The sequence below is a fragment of the Podarcis vaucheri genome (genome assembly GCF_965113315.1).
Source record: "Podarcis vaucheri genome assembly, chromosome: 8".
In the NCBI taxonomy this organism is placed as follows: domain Eukaryota; kingdom Metazoa; phylum Chordata; class Lepidosauria; order Squamata; family Lacertidae; genus Podarcis; species Podarcis vaucheri.
Window position 1 is genome coordinate 46,323,209 of NC_138766.1, and position 24,068 is coordinate 46,347,276.

At 45.5% G+C, this 24,068-nt stretch overlaps 2 long non-coding RNA genes across 4 annotated transcripts in view; both read left to right on the top strand.

Moving 5' to 3' along the window:
• Positions 1-525: 525 nt before the first annotated feature.
• The window catches only part of LOC309538291, a 28,676-nt gene continuing 5,133 nt past the window's right edge, over positions 526-24,068 (top strand). For 2 of the 3 annotated variants that reach the window (XR_014222160.1, XR_014222161.1), the window contains exon 1: positions 3,264-3,386. This is a non-coding gene — a long non-coding RNA (uncharacterized lncRNA). Of the gene's footprint in view, positions 2,660-3,263; positions 3,387-24,068 lie in introns of those variants that run through there. The other variant, XR_014222159.1, reaches the window with a different exon arrangement.
• LOC309538290 lies at positions 3,487-18,385 on the top strand. The gene is made up of 2 exons (XR_014222158.1): positions 3,487-6,405; positions 14,867-18,385. It is a non-coding gene; the product is annotated as an uncharacterized lncRNA (long non-coding RNA).

Sequence of the window (24,068 nt, forward strand, 5' to 3'; positions counted from 1 at the left end):
GAACTGGATGGGATTTCTATTTCTACAGTATATATTCAGTGTGTGTAGAGGGGAAATGTTGCATCAGAACCAGTCCCTAAATCATTTCTGGGAAAATAATCTTGGCTATTGGAGTATAAAATATTTTTAAATGCAACATATTAAATTTGATTTATTGTGCCCATTCCTCCCAGTGACTCAAGATCTGCAACAGCAATTTTTTATAATGTGGAAAGATCTTTGTTTTTCAAAAGGACTTGCTATCTAATTAAAGTATAGAAAGTTCCCCTGTGCAATCTCACATACATGATTCCCATACAAGTATTTTTTTTCTCTTTTAAGATAGTAAAGACAAAAAAGGGTATTAGAAAACGGCATCAATTTTATTCATCATTTCTGTTTGATGGGAAAATAAGCTCTTATAAAGGTAAAGGTAAAGGTAAAGGGACCCCTGACCGTTAGGTCCAGTCGTGGACAACTCTGAGGTTATCAAAAGTCTTTTGTATATAGGACACAAAACTATCCACTACTATAAAATGTTAGAGAGTAATTATTGTAGATATAAAATATGTATTATACTTCTGGCTGATCCACCAGGAAGACAAGCAGCAACGCCTTTGGTTGTTGCTATGGTTACCATGGCCTAGTGGGGCATATTTTGTATCAGTTTTGTCTAGCACTTTATTTACTAGGAAAAGCAGCAATTTCATCTATTATTCACAAATATTCTCTACTTCATTCACTTCCTTTTTCCACCTCCAGTTTCCTCCCATCCTTTGTTCCCATTCCCCCGGAATTTGTACATTTGTCTTTCCACAGTTTGGGGGATTTTCAAATTTTCAGCCTGATGTTCCTGTGGCTACCTAATTATCTTCGCAGTAAGGTAAAGGTCGTGCACTTCCTAGTATGATTGCCAAGCTGTTTGTTCAGGAAGGAAGAAAAAGCATGTCAGGCTTTCCAGAACAGAATTGTATATGATTGATTGTTTCAACAATTGTCCATGTATTATTTTGATATATATTCTACCCAGCGCTAAAGGCTGAAGGTGGTTTACGACATATGAAACAATGAGACAGGGAAACTTAATTCTAAAAATAACACCTCTTCCTTTCCTAAGAGGGGAATAAGATACCTTCACCTTCTGAGAAGGTTGTTGGAATCCACAGAGCTCTGCTGTCATAGATCAGTTAGTTAGAATGTGTTGCTGATAACACGAAGGTCACAGGTTCGACCCCAATAAGGGACAGCTGCATATTCCTGCTTTCTAAGGGGTTGGACTAGATGATCCTCAGGGTCCCTTCCAACTCTATAATTCTGTGATCCATGGGAGCTTCCTACTCCAGCTCAATTTCCTTTTCTACCACCTATCCTAACAAGTGTTCCTTAATTCATTCCTCCCACAGCCAGTGTAGCACAATTGCTTACTTAGCCCCATTAGCATTCCAGAAAACATAACACGATGAATATAAAAAATGCAAGCCATTGTAGTATAAGATATTTGTGCTGACAGCTCCACAAAAGACAAACCATGTTTACATTTTCAGGGTCAAAAAGAATCCCTTTCTTTGCTCTTCTGGAAGATATTTTCTTAGGTGGTCCTGGGTAAAACTGACAAAACATATTAGGGAGATTCTGGACCTTTTTCAAAATCTGGCAAAGAATATTACTATTATAGCCAGTTCCTAATTATAATAATTGTGCAGAAAAACATGTACAATCAGTGGTTGTGTTTTCCCCCAACCATTGTCATAGCAGCAGCCCTGGGGAAAGTATTTATAGGACCTGGTGACCCTATGTTGCCTGGATAAAATCACATTATTGGTCTCAACTTATGCTGACGTTAATTGAGATTTGCTGGACATAATGAGGATGTTCTGTTCTTTTTATTTGGTGTGCTAGGGTATGGGGGGAGTATCTGCACTATACATTTAAGCAATGCTATACCTCTTTAAAGAGTTATAGCTTTCCTAAAGAATCCAAAGTGGTTTAACAGTTAATGCACCCCTGTGTACCCCCAGAAAAAAGCACTGCTTATAGATCATTTAATTTTTACAAGCGGTTGATTCAAAAGCACCATCAAATCTTAGATCAATTTGAGGTCCGCAGATCAGTTCTGTGATTTATTTGTGGTTTTCTTGTATTCCTATGTAAAAAACATGAAGATCCCTCAGGCCATGTTTTTGTGGTTATGGTAATCACTGGATCTGTGATTTTCAACGTATACACTACCAGTGTAAGCTTTAATTTGATAGCGTTTTTTGCACAAAAAATTTTGACTTTTAAAAATATTATTTTAATTGCATTGGACACCCCTTGTTGGCATACCGGTATGTCTGTCTCAAGAGAGAATGGATTGTGCCTCCAGGGGAGAAGTCAAAACACTGCATTAGCAGCACTGAAGTGACCTCCCTTGGGTGCAAGTAGGTGGACTACCTTCCCAACTTGACAAGCCTCATCTGCTCCTCATTTCCTTCTGCAGCATGTGCATAAACCACCTTCTTGACGTTTGGACCCATGAATAGTCTCATCCGCTCAATCCGCCAGAGCCTGTCTTCGCATGCAGGGGAAGTCCCTAACTCACAGAGTGTTTGAGAACCATCAGCTACCCTCATCCAGTCAGTTGATGCTGTTTCCCGGGGTGTGGCCACTGTTGCATGCTGACAGCTTCTAGCAGACACAGGTGAGTGGTGAGTGCAGAGCGGGTACCAAAGATGGGCAAGGTGTTAGAATTCCTGATCCATGATTGCAGTCATGGGATTTTTGTCTTTCACATGACGGTATATTTTGACTCCACAGAGTGGGAAGTGACGGAGACAGCATGTTTATGTTACTGTGTCCCGTGAAGTGTCCTTTGTTCTTTCTCTCTTTGCTGTCTGATGCTAGAGAGGGAGCCATGTTGCAGTGCTCCGTGTGTGTTTATATGTAAGTAAAGTAGATTAGCCAAAATGCTGAGTTGCTGAGGTCTGTCATGCAAGGTGCGCAAACTCTGAGGATCCCTAAGTGTGCTGATGTCTGTTGGCATCGGTCGCTGTGATGTTTGGGATGAAGAAAGCTTCTGAAGCTCCCAAACAATCAACCAGTTGGGCATGTGTCTCTGCCAGGGTCCTACTCGAGTGTAGGCTGAACTCCTGATACAAACTACCCCAGAAGGAGTACGTCGTGTCCCCCACCAGAGGCACTACCCCTCCCCAACACCCCATATACCCCACTGGGCTCCAGTGGGATGCAAATTGTGTTTGTGTGCGTGCATGCACACACACACACACTTTCTCTCAGGGGAGGGGACAGAGAAGCAAATGGAGCGTTGGTACCTACAGCACTCTCTCAAAATTCCAAATATGCCCATAGACACAAATAGGGTCACAACCCCTAGAACTATCAGAAGTCTGCCAGTAGAAAACCTATCAGTAAATTTCCTTGACATTTCTTATTCAGCCAGATGACAGTCTTCATTTGTTATGTGGGATGCACATCTGCCAGCATAAATTGTTTTTATGTGCTTGACATCAAGTTGTCCATTAATAAGTTGAATTGCTGTGATATTTTTCATGTTAGGGATAACAGTATCCCAGCTGCTACATACAGTATATGCTATGTCAATTATTATGAGCATAAATAAGGTTAAGTCACCTTGGCAGTCACTATATTACCTGAAAGTTAAATCCATCACTAGGAAACCACAGTAAATTAGGAGACACACATGCTTTGAATGAAAATAATAAATGGAATGAGATAATAATAATTAAAATTGTTAAAAGAAGGCATATATGTTATTCAGATCATGACAGTCTATGTCCACATTATAATGGAAGGAGACACTTTATACTTTAAAAACTCTGCACCACTCATGTCCATCCCTATGCTGTAGATAGTGTGGGATGAAATCATTCAAAATGCTAAGTAAAGGGTTAATGCTCACCAGGGCTATAGAACTCGGTGATGTCATATGCCAGAGGCAGTTGTGTCAGTTGGTACAGTTATGGCAGTTATGAACAGTCTTTTGTGTTAGAGCAACTGAGCAGTACCCTCCCAGTATATGGGGATAAGACATCATTGTAACAAAGCTCAATTACTATTGGCTACCTAAAGATTTATTCATCTTTGACAAATGTTATATTCAGATATATTCCATTAACATATTGATCAATAAGTCAATAATGCACTGGGCACAGAAAGGTTGCATTAAAATTGCTCTGCTGGTAAAGAGCAAACTACTAATTAATATATAGCTATAGCTACTACTAATAAAGCCTATAAAAATGTCATGGGTGATTCATGGCTTATGTAGACATTAATAAATTATTGACTCATAGCATGTTCTTGGCTTCTGAAGATGTCTGAAATTTGGAAAATAGATCTGGTTAAATATATATATTATAAAAAATAAAAATAAGCAAAAGTATATAAGCCTTGAATATGCAAGCCCAATACAATTCAAAGTTGAATGTGCTTAAATTCACTGACTGAAATTAATAGGTCTGTACATTCTAAATCAGTCCTGTATTATGACCACTTTCTATCTCCCTTTTCACTGGAAAAAAAAAACCCATTAGATACTAGCAGGAGATCCTCTGAGACATCACATCTGTCTGTGAACCCTGCATCAAACTTTTCCTCAAAGTAAATTGTGGATGTTTAATCCCTGCTGAGTCAGTCTGAGACAATTGCAATAAATCTGCTGTCATAGATAAGAATGGATCATAATAAGATCATAATATGCCCAATGTTAACTTGACATACAATAGGGAAAAGCACACTCCAGGAACGTAATGAAAATATATGTATCCTGCAATCTAAGATGGGCTGCTCCAGTGTATAGTCCACTGTGAATGCATGACTAAGGCAGATTAATCTTGATGTAGGAAAATGTAACCTTCAGAAAACCACGAGTGCTGAAGAAAAAAAATGATCAGGCCAGTTTAAAACTAGAAGGTGTTATTATTTTTACAACTCACAAGCTTCAAAAGAAACTTGCTTCCTTTCAATGATAAAAGTGCTTTCTCCATCAATATAATTATTTGTGATGCCAATAAAAGGTTTGATGGTGACGATATAATTATTTCCTGCATGTTTGTGCCACCCCTCCCAGTCCAGTAGTATGCAAGGAGCATCCCCATGGTGCAACTCCACACACCTGCCATAAACTTGTAAGAAAAGCCAGTTGTTTAGATCTCTTCTATGCCATTAATATGGTGGCCCAATGTTTGATCATATCAAAGCTGTAATGAAAAAGCAATAAATTACTGGCAATAATTTACTGTTATTATTATTCTTGCTTGAAATAAGAAGCACAAATCATTACAACACAGAGCGCATTGTAATAATTCTGAGCCGAGCTAGAAACCCAACCTCAAATGACAATGCTTAGCCTCAAATGACAATGCTGGATCCAAGAGTATTCCCAAGCCGTAAAGCTTGCTCTTTCCATAAGAGTGTAAAAGTTCTCCAAGTTCTGCTGCACACATAATTCCTCTGCATGGAATTCAAAATATCACTACGTAGATTGCTCAGTCAGTGCAAGCATTTCTACTTTCCTGACAGAATTATCTTCTCTCCTCACCCTGATTGCTGTTCACCCAACTCTCCAGAGCTGATTTGTGGGGCATGGGGAGCACGTGGGAGGAGGAGGAGGAGGAGGAAGCCCCATTGTACTAGTGGAACATGCTGTGGTGGCTCTGCTAATGCAATTATTTAGTAGGCCTCTTTTCAGAATTCATTTTCAATTTGTTGGCCTACATCTAACCTATTACCACTTCCAAACACTTGTATAGCACTTCAGCTGCCTCGCCTGAGTCTGATGGAACAAAGAGACTGAGCTGGGTATCATCCACATATTGGTGACTCTTCACTCCAAAACTCCTAATGACAGCTCCCACCATTTTCATATAAAAGTTAAATAGTGTGGAGAACATGATTGGAACACTACAGGGAAGCTCTCATGCCATTGAACAGTGGTCTCCTATAATTACTTTCTGAAAACAGCTCTGGATGTAAGAGCAGAACCATTGAAAGAAAGTGTCCCCAGTCCTCACCTCCATGAGCCACTCCAAAGGAGACCATGGCCTATGGTATTGAAAGTCAAGAAGAATGAACAGGCTCACAATCCCCATCTTTCTTTTGATAAATAATATTAAACTGGATGACCAAAGCAGTTTCAGTTCTATGACGGGACCTGAAGTGAACTGCCCTGAGACCTCCAGGTATAGGGCTGTATATAAACTATCATCATCATCATCATCAATCGCCTTCAAACATGCCTAACGCTTGACCACCACCATCATTTTGAGGACCCTACCAACAAGGGGATATTTGCTACTTGAAGCTACACGCTTAGTTGGCTGCTTATCAATCAGGAAGGAACTATATTGTGTTTGAAGAGAAGATGGATATGAAGTGAAATTATCCCAGAGACCACTGTTGTTTCTGGTCAGTACATGCTCTTAACTATATCAGGTTCCATTTTTAATCTATTAAAAATGGCATAACAGAAAAGAGGTATTCTCCAACTCATATCAGTGGGGTTTTTTGTTGTTGTTTTTAGTATCCTGCATCTTTGCAATGCAAGAGATTTAACTCCCTCAGGTCCCATCCCCCCCATATATGTATGTGTATCTCTCCTATTTTTTGTGACTATGATAACACCCACAGTTTTTGCATTGCATTTGGCAAAGTGGCCTACTTAGCAAATGCTTTAAAAGTTCTGGCTTTCCTAGTTTCTGTGTCATTTAATTTTATTACATTCTCAAATATTAAATAATCATAAATAATGAAGACTCTAGGTTGAGATATGCCAGGAAAAATGTTTAAACTTGAGAACATAGTTTGGGGCCATAGTTTTCAGAACTTGAAGACCAAACTAGGGTGCCTCTAATATTTGACTGCTTTTAAAAAGCCTATTTTATAAATAATGTCATGGCCAATAATGGCTTGCCTTGATTAATACTGCACAGAAACTACTTTAAGTTTGTGTGTGTGTGGATAATTTTACCACAGCCAATAGATAACCTATTTCCACAAATGTTTCCATGTTCCTGGTGAAAATCTTTCTTTGTTGATTTGAAGCAGAGGAGTTGGCAGGCAATCACAGGAGCACTAGAGCAGCTTTGTTTTTTTTAAAAGGAGGGTTATTGTCCATATCTGGGATGCGGGTGGCGCTGTGGGTTAAACCACAGAGCCTAGGACTTGCCGATCAGAAGGTCGGTGGTTCGAATCCCCGCGACCGGGTGAGCTCCCGTTGCTCAGACCCTGCTCCTGCTAACCTAGCAGTTCGAAAGCACGTCAAAGTGCAAGTAGATAAATAGGTACCACTCCAGTGGGAAGGTAAACGGCATTTCCGTGCGCTGCTCTGGTTCGCCAGAAGTGGCTTAGTCATGCTGGCCACATAACCCGGAAGCTGTACGCTGTGTGCTGGTCCCGGGGGTAAGGTACCGTGAGTGTAGCAGAGTCCACACGAAGAGGGGCGAGGTCCGATGCAGAGAGCCGGGCGGGGAACAGGAACGCTGGAACAGAAGGCTGAGTAGGTAGCAGGAACACCGGATGGATGGGAATAGGAGGCCGAGCAGGGAACAGGAGTACTGGATAGTCAGGAACAGGAGGCCGAGCAGAGATCAAGAACACAGGAAGGTCCGAAGCCAACAACGACGTTGCTCCCGCAACCTGGGGCCGGCCTGACTGGGCTTTTATCCTCTTCTAAGGTCAGGGGCGGTCCCGACCCCCAGGAGCCCCGCCTCCTCTGGCCTTAAGGCGAGCACTCCTCCTGGGGGCAACCAGCTCCCTTCGCCTCTCTGCCCTAAGCCTCTGCAGATCAGGAGAGGCCGAAGGGTTACTGGGCCCTGGAGGAGGCTCACCTGTGGCCACTGAGTCATCCAGCACCTCTGGGGCCAGAATGGTTTCACCTGGTGCCTGCTCTTGAGTTTCCTCAGCATCTAGGCCTTGCCCCAGTTCAGCCGGCCCTGGAGGCGGGGACTCCTGTGCCGGCTGGGATTCCTCCGGATCGCTCTCAGACTCGGAATCCCAGGCCATCACACCATCCCCCCTCCCAGCCCCCCCTCACTTGAGGGTCCGGACCCGGCTTGCTGGGGTACGCCGCATGAAACTCTCGGATGCAGGCAGGCGCGTGGACGTTGGCCGCTGGTTCCCAGGAACGGTCCTCTGGCCCATACCCCTTCCAGTCAATGAGATACTGCAGCCTTCCCCTGCGGTATCGGGAGTCCAGAATGCGTTCCACCTCGTACTCAGGCTCTCCCTGCACCAAAACTGGCTGCGGTCGGGGACGGTTCGGGTGGAACTCGTCGGGTGGGGCCACCGGACTCAGAAGGGACCTGTGGAATACCGGGTGAACCTTCAGGTGTGTTGGCAACCGGAGACGGAATGCCACAGGCGAGACCTGGTTCACGATAGGGAACGGGCCGGTGAATCGGGCGTCCAGCTTCCGCGAAGGTCGAGAAGGGTGGAGGTAGCGAGTGGAAAGCCACACCAGGTCACCGACGTGAAGTTCCGGCCCCACCTGGCGGTGGCGGTCGGCCTGGACCTTGTACGCCTCCTTGGCCTGGCGCAGCTGCTCCATCAACAGCTGTTGCTGGGATTGGAGCTCCTGAAGCCACTCTGTCACCGCAGGGACTGCAGATGCCGGCAGCACATCCGGAAACAACCGTGGATGAAAACCATAACTGGCTTGGAACGGGGTCTGCTGGGTGGACGCATTCACCGCGTTGTTATAAGCGAACTCCGCCAATGCTAGGTGGTCGACCCAGTCGTCCTGCTGGTAGCTGCAGTAACACCGGAGGTACTGTTCCAACACCGCGTTCACCCGTTCCGTCTGGCCATCAGTCTGTGGGTGGTAAGCAGATGAGAGACAGACCTCTGTCCCGAGGGCCTGGTGCAAAGCACGCCAAAACCGGGACGTGAACTGAACGCCATGGTCGGACACTACACGCTCAGGTAGGCCATGCAGGCGGAAGACATGCTGAAGGTACAGCTGCGCGGTTTCCTTAGCTGAGGGTACGGATGGGCAGGGGGCACAGTGCACCATCTTCGTGAAGTGGTCGGAGAAAACTAGAAGGCAGGTGCAGCCACGAGACGGGGGTAACTCCACTACAAAGTCCAAAGAGACTGTGTGCCAAGGACGTGGTGGAACCGGCAACGGCTGAAGAAGGCCGGGGGGTCGCCCGGTAGGCCCCTTGGCCCGCCTGCAGACGTCACAACCAGCAACGTAGCGAGCCACGTCGGCCTTCAAACGGGGCCACCAAAACTCACGGCTTACCAGATGGGTGGTCCAATACCGCCCAAAGTGCCCCGCCGCTGGCGCATCATGGGTCATCCGGAGAATCTCAGCCCGCAGCGGCCCTGATGGGATGTACAGGCGCCCGTGGTGCAGCAGAAGACCCTGATGCGAGACCAGCCCTGGATACTGAGGGCATGATCCTTCGGCCAGTTCCCGGAGTCGTTCCTGGGCCCAAGCGTCGACCCGCTGCTGTTCCCGCACCCGAGCCTGCAGTGGCTCAACCTCCTGGGTGGCCAGGAATGCAGCTGGTGGTAGGATCGTGGTGGGTGCTGCTTGCTGAACTGTGTCTACGTTGTCTTCGGGTTTCCGGGACAGGGCATCCGCCTTCTGGTTTTGGGAGCTAGGGATGTAGCGGATCCGGAACTGGAACCGGGAAAAGAACAGCGCCCACCGGATCTGCCTTTGGTTCAGCTTGCGGGTGGTCTGGAGGTATTCCAGGTTCCGGTGGTCGGTTCTCACCTCCACCGGGTGTCGTGCTCCTTCAAGATGATGGCGCCAAACCTCAAAGGCCACCTTGATGGCCAGTAGTTCCCGCTCCCACACGGTATAGTTACGCTCCGCTGGGAGGAGCTGGCGGGAATAGAAGGCGCAGGGTAAAAGTGGCGCTTCCGGTCCGTGCTGCTGAGACAAGACGGCACCGGGAGCCGTACTGGAGGCGTCAGTCTCTACCACAAAGGGTCGAGAAGGATCCGGATGTTGCAAGATTGGCGCTCTCTGGAAACAGGCCTTCAACCCTTGAAACGCCTCCTCCGCCTCCTTGTCCCAGGAAAACGGCGTCTTGGGGCGCAGTAGTCGGGTCAACGGGGTGGTGCGGTGAGCATAGTCCGCAATGAAGGTTCGGTAATAGTTGGCGAACCCCAGGAAACGCTGTAGGTCCTTGCGGTTCCGAGGTGCCGCCCATTCTCGAACCGCTGCCACCTTCCCAGGATCCATCTGCACCCCACCTGGTGAGAGTCGGTGACCCAGGAAGTCCACTGACCGCTGATGAAACTCGCACTTGCTGAGCTTTGCATACAGACGATGCTCATGCAAGCGCTGCAGCACGGTCCGGACATGGCCTTCGTGGCACGCCGGGTCACGGGAGTAAACCAGAATGTCATCCAAGTACACCACCACGTACTTGTCTAGCAAGTCCTGGAACACGTGGTTGATGTACCGTTGGAACACAGCAGGCGCGTTGCACAAACCAAAAGGCATAACCAGGTATTCGAACTGTCCGTACCGGGTCCCAAATGCGGTCTTCCACTCATCCCCGGCGCGGATCCGAATCAAATTGTAGGCACCCCGGAGGTCTAGCTTGGTGAACACCTGCGCCCCTTGCACCCGCTCCAGTAACTCCGAAATAAGGGGCAAGGGGTACCAGTCCGGGATGATAATTTTGTTCAGGGCCCGGTAATCATGGCAAAGGCGGAGCTCCCCACATTTCTTTTTAACAAAGAGCACCGGCGCAGCAGTGGGCGAGGTAGAAGGCCTAATGAACCCACGCTCCAGGTTCTTGCGCAAGAAGTCCTGTAAAGCCTCGCGCTCTGGCTCTGTTAACGAGTATAAGCGACTCACCGGTAGAGGCGCTCCGGGCTGGAGGTCTATGCCACAGTCAAAGGACCGATGCGGCGGCAGCTGGTCTGCCCCCCGTTCCTCAAACACGTCGTGATATTCCCGGTATTCAGCGGGGAGCGTTGCAGCAACCTCCTCAGTGGGCGCAGCTGCTAGCATCTCAGTCTCAGCAGGAGAACTGGGGTCTGGGAAGTGTACAGTCCGTTTGACCCAGTCAATCTGCACATTGTGAGCCTCCAGCCAGTCCATCCCAAGCACCAGGGGGAACCGGGGCATGGAGGCAATATCCAGAGTTCGCATCTCACGGTGCTGCTGGAGGCACAGGACCAGGGGCTGGGTCTCCTGAGTGACGGCACCCGAACGCAGGGGCCGTCCATCGATTGCCTCCACCTGCACCGGTTCTGGCTTGTTCCGAAGTGGCACCCGATGCTGGGCAGCAAAAGCAGCGTCCATATAAGAGCGGGTTGCGCCCGAATCCACCAGCGCATGGGTAAGAATCTATGGCCCTCCTGGAGGGTATAGATGTACCGGAACCATAAGGTGTTGTAATTCAATTGGTGCGGCCCCTTTCTGTGCTGTTTGGGACCCCAGGTAGCCAGGGCCATCAGCTACTGGGGTTTGGTGGTTTCCCTGCGGCTGGCGTTTCTCAGGACAGGCCCTTGCATAGTGTCCGCTTCCGCCACAATAGAGACATAGATTCCCCTCCCGACGCCGCGACTTCTCTGCGGGGGAGAGGCGTGGCCGCACTGCCCAAAGCTGCTTCGGTTCCTCCAATGACTTAGCTGGGCTGGTGGGACTGCTGGTAGACACTGGAGCCAAGAACTGGAGGTGCCGGCGGTCCCGAGCCTGACGCCGGTCCTCTAGCCGATCGTCAATCTGTAGGCTCCATTGAATAACGGTGTCCAGCGTGGTGGGGCGTTCCATTGTGGCCAGCTGGTCCAGTATCTCATCTGAAAGCCCCTCGAGATACTGGTCCCGGAGAGCCGAGTCGTTCCAGGTCAAGTCCTGTGCCAGCAGCCGGAATTCTGTGGTGTATGCGGCCACCGTGGTCTTGCCCTGCCTCAACCGCCGAATCGCCCGGTTGGCTTGGCTTCCCTTCTGGGGGTTGCCGAACGCGGCCTCCAACAGATTGCAAAACCCCCCGTAGTCTGTCAGAAAGGGGGAGTCTTGCCTGAGCAGCGGCAATGCCCACTTGGCCGCCTGGTCCTTTAACAAACTATTCAAGAAATGCACCTTGGTGCGGTCGTCAGGGAAGTTCCGGGCGCGCCCCTGAATATACAGCTTGGCCTGGGCAAGGAACATGGGAAAGCTGGCCGGGGCCCCATCAAATTTCTCAGGCAAGGCCACTGGGTACTTGCCAGAAGCCGGGGCGTCGGCCCCAGGAGCCGGTAGGGCGTCCAAACGCTGCTGCAGTGCCGTAATCGCGTTACTGAGCTGCTGCACGGTGTGCCTCAAAGCCTGGTTCTCCTGGGCTATTGCCAACAGTGTAACCGCTTGGTCGGCCATGGCCTCTGACTCTTCCCGAACGCACCCCTACGAAGGGGGAGTGCGGGTGTGGCGGGAGCAAACTGTGCTGGTCCCGGGGGTAAGGTACCGTGAGTGTAGCAGAGTCCACACGAAGAGGGGCGAGGTCCGATGCAGAGAGCCGGGCGGGGAACAGGAACGCTGGAACAGAAGGCTGAGTAGGTAGCAGGAACACCGGATGGACGGGAATAGGAGGCCGAGCAGGGAACAGGAGTACTGGATAGTCAGGAACAGGAGGCCGAGCAGAGATCAAGAACACAGGAAGGTCTGAAGCCAACAACGACGTTGCTCCCGCAACCTGGGGCCGGCCTGACTGGGCTTTTATCCTCTTCTAAGGTCAGGGGCGGTCCCGACCCCCAGGAGCCCCGCCTCCTCTGGCCTTAAGGCGAGCACTCCTCCTGGGGGCAACCAGCTCCCTTCGCCTCTCTGCCCTAAGCCTCTGCAGATCAGGAGAGGCCGAAGGGTTACTGGGCCCTGGAGGAGGCTCACCTGTGGCCACTGAGTCATCCAGCACCTCTGGGGCCAGAATGGTTTCACCTGGTGCCTGCTCTTGAGTTTCCTCAGCATCTAGGCCTTGCCCCAGTTCAGCCGGCCCTGGAGGCGGGGACTCCTGTGCCGGCTGGGATTCCTCCGGATCGCTCTCAGACTCGGAATCCCAGGCCATCACACGCTGGCTCCCTCGGCCAATAAAGCAAGATGAGCGCCGCAACCCCAGAGTCGGTCACGACTGGACCTAATGGTCAGGGGTCTCTTTACCTTTTTATTGTCCATCTCTAGACTGCCTTCTTTGACTTCTATGTCTACAAAACATAACAAAGCATTGTAGATGTTGTGGGGGTAAGCACTCCCCCCCCCGCTTGATTATCAACTTATATTTTCATGTCTGAAAACTCACCCATGGTTGAGTTGCAAATTAAAGAGTAAATGTCTGAGACAAATCTTCTTCAGAAATGAGTGAGAATGTTTTGGCTGGAACTTTAATTTTATATGTTCTTTGAGTCATGTTCTTTATTAGTGCAATTTATAGTCTTCATTCTCACGGGTTACCCTATTTACGCATGTTAACTAAATCCCCAATTAATAGTAGACATATTTTCACAACTCCTGCTTATTTACAAAATCTTGTAAGGAAAGAGGAGGGAGATGGAATAGCAGCTGCTACTTTAAGGCATAAAATTAGACCAATCATTCTTATTTTGGAACACATAGGATTCCGCATTTAGACTCTTGTGCAAAACAATATGCATGATGGTAATTCAGTAATTTTTAACTGAGCCACACATGTATGTTTCCAAGCTACACATGAGTCTCTGTGCAAGTCAGTAAGGCAGAACTGACTGAAATTCCAGGCTGCAGTTAGTGTTACATTATAACATTGTGCTTATACAAGAGAGATAGATGTATGTAGATGGATTTTTGGTTAGTCGTGGCATTAAAGTTGAGAGAAACCAAAGCTCAGTCGTAGAGCACAAGATGTGCACAGAGAAGGTGCCATGTTCAGTCATGGCATTTCCATATAAAAAGTCCAGTGGTGGCAATATGCAAGTCCTCTGCTTGAGACCCAAGATATCTGCTGCTACTTAGATGGTAAAGTAGCCTGACCTGCTATAAAGCAGCTTTCTAAGTGTGGAAGATGCATTTGCACTCATGGTCAGTTTTTGTCTAATAAAATAGGAGTAATCCCACCCTGTTCTCTTTGTAACCTATTTTGCTGATCAATCATATCTGAAGCTAAGATGACTGTGAGGCCTAATTGAAATTCATGGAGTCACAGAAGGATGCCAGGAAGTCCGGGGGTGGGAAGACCTTGGTCCCCTCCTCCCAAGAATTACCATGTCTATCCTTATTTCCTTTCTAAAAAGTCCCTTGAAAGCATATGATTGTTGAAGCCATTATAAAAATAAGAGCCCTCTTCATAACTTTGCAGTGATGAATAGTTTTCTGGTGTACAATTGGAATAACATGCATATATATATATATATATATATTTGCTTTCGTAGATTTTCACGGGTACAGGAATGCAGGTTTTGGTGTCTTCGGGTGTCTTCCCGTGTAAGAGTCGGGGTGTCTGTGCGACGTTTCGACGAGGTCTCACTCGTCATCTTCAGGCTGGTGCTTTCGGCTTCTTGTTACTGGAACTGTCAGCTGGAAGGTTTCCTCCCCGTAGAGGTGAGATATTTGCTTTCGTAGATTTTCACGGGTACAGGAATGCAGGTTTTGGTGTCTTCGGGTGTCTTCCCGTGTAAGAGTCGGGGTGTCTGTGCGACGTTTCGACGAGGTCTCACTCGTCATCTTCAGGCTGGTGCTTTCGGCTTCTTGTTACTGGAACAGAGCTCTGTTCCAGTAACAAGAAGCCGAAAGCACCAGCCTGAAGATGACGAGTGAGACCTCGTCGAAACGTCGCACAGACACCCCGACTCTTACACGGGAAGACACCCGAAGACACCAAAACCTATATATATATATATATATATATATATATATATATATATATCCACCCACATATATAATCATTTTTGATTATAGGCAAAATCAAGTGGACTCAAATTATAGAGATATACAACCATGTGAATCACACAGCATTCATATCTTAAAGCAATTAAGAGCTCACAACAAAAGCAGAAGTGGTGATGGAGACATAGAGAATACTTGGGCAAGATTTAAAAATATAGAATTGATGGATACAGGAACTCTTAGCATACTTATCTAGGAAATTTCAGAAGCACAGCCTGACAAATGTCTCGATTATAGAAAGAGAATGAAGAAGAAGGACACATGAGTGCTGGCTTCAGAGAACAAAGTTGCTTGCTCTGCCTGGAACAATGAGGATATGGAACTAAATGGGAGGTTGTCACTGAGGGAAAGACAGAAATCTAGGGAGCCAACCTGAAAGAGACACCTAAGATTACAGTAGACAGCAAAAGGCGATACAAGTAGATGGTAATCGTGTTTTATACATTAAAAAAGATTAAGAGGAATGTAGAAGAACCTGTCTAGGCATGACCAGCAGGCTGGCAGGAAGAAGGATGGACTTAATCCTAGATGCATGGAAACCAGTATCTTTATAAGTGCGGTGTTGGTTTTTTTTGGTATATTATTTTTTACTCTTTAACCTGTTATAGTTTAACATAGTTTAATAACATTTGAACTATCAGTGTTTGATTCAGATGGTGGGAGAACTCCAGTGGCCAGGTATGCACTTTGAACAGGGTGGTAGAGTCCCCGTTTTATTTTTCATATTTATTTGCAGATTCACAAGCCACTTCATAACCCAAAGTTACCAAAGTGGTGTACAATAAACAGTTAAAAAAAAAATACAAACTCAGTAAACAGAAGAACAATAAGAACATTCAGAGGAAGCCTTCATAAACAAATATGTCTTTAATTAATGTGCTTGCTAATTTCAATTTGTAAGTGATTTCAGGGGCTCCTGGTGGGTGTTGAGCGTTCAACTCATTTTTTGAACCAGCACAAGAATGAGTGCTAGTGCAAGAGGATTTCCCCCTCTCCTCCTCCCACTCACATCCTTCGCAACCCAAAATTCTGCTCTGGATTATTGGGGGTTGGAAGAACCTGCCCAGGACAAATTTAGGGGACACAGGGGAAGGAGAGGGGGAGAAGTTCCACCACACAAGGAAAAATACTTGCACTGACAGTACATTCACCTTAGCGCTATGCTGAATACAATCCATATTATAATACCCCCCCCCAAAAAAAATCGCAAACTGGAAATCTTTTTTTAAAAAATGAATACTTTAATTCTTTAATATTTTGTACAGGTGCACAGATGGGCATTCAAGCATTCAGCATAGGCATATATCCATAGCAAAAACAGTGAAGTGATGTACTTGGGTAATAGTACACACATCGGAAATCTAACCAAAAATCCACTGGTCAAAATGTATCATAGTGAAACCAATTGCTGGTCTGGCTATGAATAAAACACCTCTCTGGCACTAAATTCTACAGGCTGACACTCATGCTGCAGGGTGTTGGTACTTTATAAAGCCTTTCCCTGACATCCTGATTATTGAATGTTATGCAAGGCAGCGGGGGGGGGGGAGAGAAGGGGAGAGACAAGATGCATGATTAGAATAAGGGTGATTTTAATAGTAGCTTAATGCAGTAGGGAAGATGTAGTGCAGCAATAAAAATGTAAAATGTTAGAAAATAGGTTCCATAAACCTGGATTTATGCTATTTTTGTACATTTCAAATTTTCTTCAGCTCTGCAAATTGCAAGGAATGTTTAGATGGTAAAGGATAGGTTTCGTTAACAAACCCTGATGGAAGGAATTTGTCACTGAACTGAAACTGGCTCATTTATGTGGATTCTCCAAGATTAGTGGAGTGGATGGCATACAGGCAACTCCTCATTTGCGTTCTGAGACACTGCACATTTAAGTGAAGTCACGTATATTGGGAACACCATTGAAAAAGCCTGAAAACACCCTCTAAAATTAAATTGTGACTGGAGAAACCCTATAAAAAAAAACAAAAATTCATCAAACTCCACAATAATCAGTTCCTCCAAACTTTCTTGCTCGAACTCCCAACTCTCCATAGGCCTCAAAGGTTAGTGCAAAGGCTCCTGAAATTGCACTTGCAAAGGCTTGCGGGATTGCTAGATTTTTGTCCCCCCCTTTTTTTTGCTGTTTTTGCACTCTTTTTAAGGTCCACTTTGGCTCCTTTTCATGCCACTTCTGGGTTCACTGCAGTGCGTACAGTTGTAGTTACACATGCCTTGAACATGTGTAAATGGGGAGTTGTCTGTACAAAACAAATTTTGCTTGAGTTTCATGAATATCGAATTTAGACCCTGAAGTTATTGATCCTTCTCAGCAACTTAGACCTCCTAGAGCTGCTACTTTAGATTTTCTCTGAAAGAAATGCCCTTGCCCTCAAAAGAATATTTACTCAGTTGTGTCTCAGCATCTCAACATCTCAATATCTAAAATAAATAGGAAATTATTGGATTAATGAGGGTCAGAACCTTATTAAGCATAGATCTACACAGATACTAAGAGCCATGAGGGACCTGCCAGTTTTGACCTTCCCCCAACACTTGCATAATTTAAGGTACTATGGTTAAATGTTCTTGCTAACATGCCATAGCTTGTCCAACCTGCAGAACAGAGTTTCTAACATTGCTTCAAAGCCTGGAACTGCTCAGTGTTCTGACTCAGGGCCAGACTAGAAACAATCCAGCCGTTGGTTTAGAATAACAACTGGAGGCATGCTGGGGTAGGGCGAACACGGGAATGGATTGGTTTGGACTAGGAATGGAAGGATCTATCCATCTTGTTTCCGTCCAGTTTTCATTTTTCAAATCTTAAATTTCTACAGCCACATATAGCTTGTGAAACATAGACCACTTACAAATGCCATCTCCAACTTCTCAAAAGATTCCATCAACGGTGTCTCCGAAAAATCTTACACATCACTTGGGAAGACAGGCGAACTAATATCAGTGTACTGGATGATGCAAAGATCACCAGTGTTGAAGCAATGATTCTCCAACATCAACTTCGTTGGACTGGTCATGTTGTACGGATGCCTGATGATATTCTTCCAAAGCAACTACTCTATTCCGAACTTAAAAATGGAAAGTGTGGTGGTCAGCAAAAGAGGTTTAAAGACTGTCTCAAGGAAAATCTAAAAAAAAGTAGTATAAAAACCGACAACTGGGAAACACTGGCCTGCAAGCGTTCCAGTTGGAGAACAGCCTTTACCAAAGGTGTCATGGACTTTGAAGACACTCGAACTCAGAATGCAAGGGGAAAACGTGCTAAGAGGAAGGCATGCTTGGCAAATCCACACCGCGATCAATTCCCACCTGGGAACCAATGTCCCCACTGTGGAAGGACATGTGGATTCAGAATTGGCCTCCACAGTTACTTACAGACTCGTTGTTAAAACCGTGTTTATGGAAGACAATCTTACTCGGTTAAGAAGAAGAAGAAATATTTGGAGGGGGGGGAATCTTCATGGAAATTCTTCAGCATTTTAGTGTGAATTTCTCCTAATAAACATATTTTTGCATGCAGTTTTGATTAATGTACACATTTTTGCAAGCAATTCCTCCTTATATAATGCATTTTAGTATGTAATTTCCACCAATATATTCGTTATGATGTACATTTCCTCCTAATTTATTAATTTTTGTAAACATTGTTAAGTTGGAGAACTTCAAAATTCAAAATGAATTTTGAAGGATAGTTGTGTCTCAGTTCTCATATTGTTTCAGAAAACGTGGATTTGATGGATTTGGCTTCATAAGCAAACTGAATGGAATCCCTTCCACTATCCCTAATTAAGACTGAGACCTTGGCCTGAAGGAAGTGGGGCTTCGACCCATGATCTTCAGCTAAGGCTCCATGACAAATCCCCTTATACTTGCTATTGCAGTGAATGGGATCTCTTTTTAAAAAAGGCTAACTGGGTGAATGGAGTCTCGTCTTTGGCTCCTAGTGCTTAGAGAGCACCAAGGAACAGGAGATTGTTTATTGTAAAACAATTCATATGTAATTCTTATTGCTTAAATAATAGGGCTATCATACAGGAGCAGCCATAGTTTGGAAGGCACACTATGAGGACTTGTATAGAAGAATATAGATCCATGATTTGGTGTGAGGCCACATCTACTACAATGAGTAGGGAAGGCTAAACATTGGCAAGGTACTCCCATGGTAAATGTTGGCATCTGATAAACCTGCTTAGTAATTCTATTCCTTTAAAAATGCTATTAGCAGAGAAGTGTTAGAGAGTCTGTTGAGACTGATGCCCTTAAAAACCACACATGATGAGATATCTTGGCTGTTAGCACTGCTTTCGGTGAAGACCTTGCTTGCCCACATATTGGTTGGGCAATTTGTCCAATGGACACATGCCAGACTTTTGAATGGTTTATCTACATAGCTTTGCATAAATACCAAGGCTGATGCCATCACATCTGCAAAATGTTCCAGATATTTATAACACTACCAGGCAATTAATATGCTAAAATGGAGGGAGGTAGTAGAGGGACTATGTATTGAGCATCATTGGGTTTACCAGAAGTGGGTTAAGATATTTTACAATGTCATTGTACTAAACTTCTATAGTTGAGAGAGAGAGAGAGAGAGAGAGAGAGAGAGAGAGAGAGAGAGAACCACAAGTGTTATTATGATAAACATGCTTTGTGACATTTGGCACTGTGAAATGAGGGCGGGGGGAGATCCTTTGTAGGGAATAGCTTCATTGCCACAGATGGATCAAGGACAGACCTATGAATCAGCATCAGTGCTCTCAGTTGGTGCTATGTGCCTAGAAAATGTCTGTTACAGTCTTAGTGATATATTTGGCTGAAGAGCTGTGAAGCTAATTTTAGGATTTATTAATTACAAGTATTTTTATACTGTCCTTCAATCATATTCACAGGCAGGTTATAAAAATAATAAAAGAATTAAAATATAAATACAACAAATAAAATAAGCTAAGAGCCCAAAAGCAGCACAAAGCAACATTAAAATCACATCTTAAAAGTTCAGGCTGATAAAAAGTTGCTAACATAATAATAATGGAAGTGCTAGGACAGGTCCTTCAGCTGCCAAGGTGCCACAGCTGAGAAGGCCCCCTCTCTGCCACCTTCCTCATCTCAAATGGTGGGGACACCTACAGGCGATCTTCTTTTAACAATCTTAATTTACAGATAGACACATATGGGGGAAAGGCAATTCTTCAAGGATTCAAGCCCTAAGCCATGAGGAACTTTAAGAGTCAAAATCAGCACTTTGAATGGACCTGGAAATGGATTGGGAGCCAATGTTATTTGTAACACAGGCAATGGAGGCTGACCCTTTAGGATAAACAGGGCACTGCCTCACTAATCTCACTCTGCCCCCTTGCCAGCCTTCAGCGGCTTACGTTCTTACTTTCAACCAGCCCAAGGGGTGGCCCTGCCTCAGTGTTGCCCTTTTACAAGTCATGGGGTGGGGAGGGAGGATGATGCGGGACAGAACTATAATTAGGTAGTCACTGACTCTGGATTCACCTACTATTGGTCTCTTTCCTTCTGCCCTACCAATCCCAATGGGCGCCAGCCACCACTGGGCATGGGAACAGAAGAAGCTGCCTTGTACTGAGCCAGACCATTGATTGTATAGCCAACCATCTAGCTATATCTGTATTCGATTGTATTTGATTCCCTTGCTATGGCTTGTGGCTGATGCAAATAAAGATTTTATCTATCCATCTAACTCAGTATTGTTTGCTTATTGACAGGCAGTAGCTCTCCCTGGTTTCTCTCTGGAGAAGGGAGAGACTGAACCTGGAACCAGGGGCAGATCTACTATGGAACTAATGAAGCTTCAGCTTCAGGGTCCCATCCCAGAGGGATGTAGTAGGGTTTTTTTGAGGGGTTTTTAAGGTGGTGATCTGTCATAGAACAACCCCACTGAAAAAGATAACAGTGGTTACCCAGACCTTGTTGCTGGTTGTAAAGAGGCCCTCATATCAGTTCAAGCTTCAGGTGCCCCAAAATGTAGGTCCTACCTGGGACCTTCTGCATGTGAAGCAAGTGCTCTGCCACTGAGTGGTTGTCCTTCCCTTCCCTACCCTGCCCCCCACCCAATCCTTGGCCCAGATACCCTCAGTAGGCCCGCCTCCTTTTTGCTGCTTTTGTACCAGTCCACCTAGGAGCTGATGAGATGAGCAAGGGCTACAACTCCTTTCATTGCACGCTTCTTTTGGAGGAGCAGGTGAACATGCAGTGGCAGTAGGGAGGAGGAGCAGGGCCACTGAACGCCTTCCCGGGGCATGGACCTTGGCAGGTGCCTGACTACTGAGCCCTGATGGCAGCATTGCTCACCTGAGAATTCTATGTTCTCCCCAAACATGGAAAGATCCTATCTTTCAGAAGAACCTTTTCAGATATCAAATACTGTAGATTTAGCATATAAATGCTGTAGTGACGCCTACATTTCCCGAACAGAATGCTGATATGATCATTTTGATGCTGTGAAAATTACCTTGTTCACCAAGAAGAAAGGAGTTAATCTCACTACCGTTTGCATTATCACTATTTGTGATCAGTGACAAGATACTCAAGGCCAAGCCTATCAAACCATTCTGCCATGCCTGAAATTGCCAAGCCAGATGTTAAGCAGGTGATTATATCTAAGAAGAGAATGCATTTGTGTCCCAGAAAGTGAAAGATTGGAATGAAGGTTGCTGGAGAAGAAAAAATGACTTACATTTTGTAATAATAATCACTAGGTAAGGAGGAAATCAGCCACCAGTGCTCACTGGAAGGACAGATCCTGAAGCTGGGGCTTCAATACTTTGGCCACCTCATGAGAAGAGAAGACTCCCTGGAAAGGACCCTGATGTTAGGAAAGATTGAGGGCACAAGGAGAAGGGGACGACAGAGAATGAGATGGTTGGATAGTGTTCTCGAAGCTACCAGCATGAGTTTGACCAAACTGCGGGAAGCAGTGGAAGATAGGAGTGCCTGGCGTGCTCTGGTCCAGGGAGTCACGAAGCGTCGGACACGACTAAACAACTAAACAACAACAAGGAGGAGGAGGAGGAGGAGGAGGAGGAGGAGGACAAAAGGGATAGTGAGTCATTATCAGGCAGCTCACATTGAAGTTATGATATGGCTTCAAGATTAGTTAATGGAATTATAGTCCTTTCACCAGAATAGTTAATTGTCCACATTATTTGAATAATTTAAAAGCATGGGTTTAGCATAATAAAAACACAATTTTTAATAGGTGGCGTTTTAAGATCCAAGGCAGCAGTGTTTATGGGCACAATCTCCCACTCAACTTTCTCCCCTCCACTAAAAACATCTTGCCCACACTAAACACTTGAACTCCTACATTAGATTCTTCACTGAATTGTGAAAAAAGGTTTGTTGAGGGAAGATTGTAACCTTCAGGTATTCAGTCAGGTATTCAGTCAATGTCTTCCCTGCCATGTTAGGTAAATGAGGCAGCCCAGCCCTTTAGAAAGGAATTCCTTCTACCTCATTGATGCTTCTCAAAGAGTCCAGTGTAGACCTGATATTTGGGGGGCAGGATTGCAATCAGCAATTTCATCACCAGTTTCTTTGACACCGAGTTCTTGTGTTGTACTGATGGCTAATGTCTCTCTCAATGACAGGTTTGCCCCAGTGTGTAATTTACATGGATTTGCTTTGTGTCAATTTTTAATGTCACATCTGAATCAACATCAGAAAGACAAAGCTTTAATCAGCTCTAACATTATACTCTCTGGAGTTTGAGTTTAAGCTGTGTGGAATAAGATGGCCTAAGCTAAATCCACTTCACATAAATCTCTTGTGCATCCATCTTTCTTACAGTCCTGTGCATATGTCCATGGAATGGCCATTGTTTCCACAGCAGGAGTCTGTATGTAGCTGTATGAAGCTGGGTGTTATTAGAACTGACAGACCACTTCTCCCTCAAGGATCTGTTGTCAGCCCGAATTGGTTGCAGGAGTGGACATAATTATTGCTGTATGATATCTGCAGCAAATTTGCCCTCTGACCATGAGTGCCTATTATACTGCAGCTATCCTTCCTTTCAGCTCATCCTTACTTTACAGAATAAGCTACATCAGGGGTAGGCAGACTTCAGGCTTGTGGGATCTTTGTAATATGTATGATATGCATGATATAATACATCATCATCATCATAATTTATTATTTATACCCCACCCATCTGGCTGGGTTTCCCCAGCTACTCTGGGCGGCTTCCAACAGAACACTAAAATACAATAACCTATTAAACATTAAAAGCTTCCCTAAACAGGGCTGCCTTCAGATGTCTTCTAAAAGTCTGGTAGTTGTTTTTCTCTTTGACATCTGGTGGGAGGGCATTCCACAGGGCGGGTGCCACTACCAAAAAGGCCCTCTGCCTGGTTCCCTGTAACTTGGCTTCTCGCAGCGAGGGAACCGCCAGAAGGCCCTCGGCGCTGGACCTCAGTGTCCGGGCAGTACGATGGGGGTGGAGATGCTCCTTCAGGTATACTGGACTGAGGCTGTTTAGGGCATACAGATAACTTGTTTTTAATAAATCAGCAGTGTTGATAAGGAATGGCACAGCTACAAAGTTTACAAAACAAAATCCACCACTGTTCACATCAGTCAGAAGTTACCAATATTTGCATTACCAAAACATTAGGGTTGGCAGGATGGAGATCCCCCCCCAAAAAAAAAACCCTATCAAGGGTTGGGACCTTGTGATGTCACAAGGCAGAGGTATGTCACATGATCACCAACTCTTGCAAGAACAGTTTATTGGTAAACTTGTACAGGGTCTTATTAAAGGCTGATAAAAATGGTGATGAGAGAGAAAATAGGAGGAAATCAACTTTTGAGAGGGGGGACTGTTATTTTTCCATTTCAATAGAAAAATGGAAATTTGGGGTGAAATAGAGAAACTTCTTGTGCAACCGATAATGATAATGTTCCACTAATTACACTGCTTCAAAACTCCTAGATCCAAAGGTAATAATGTTGCTAACTGAATGAACTAACCACATCTCAGTTTGATCAGAGATCATCTAGGGGAATGCTGTTGGTTGTCTCTCAGTTACAAAGCCTGACTAGGCTCAACCGGAAGTCAGGCATGTAGCGTTGCTAGTTCCACACTGTGGAACGCTTCTCCCAGCAGGCATTCACAGGTTTACTTTCATGTGTCTCTTGAAAACTTTGTTTATGCCAACAGGTCTATTGGGTTGTT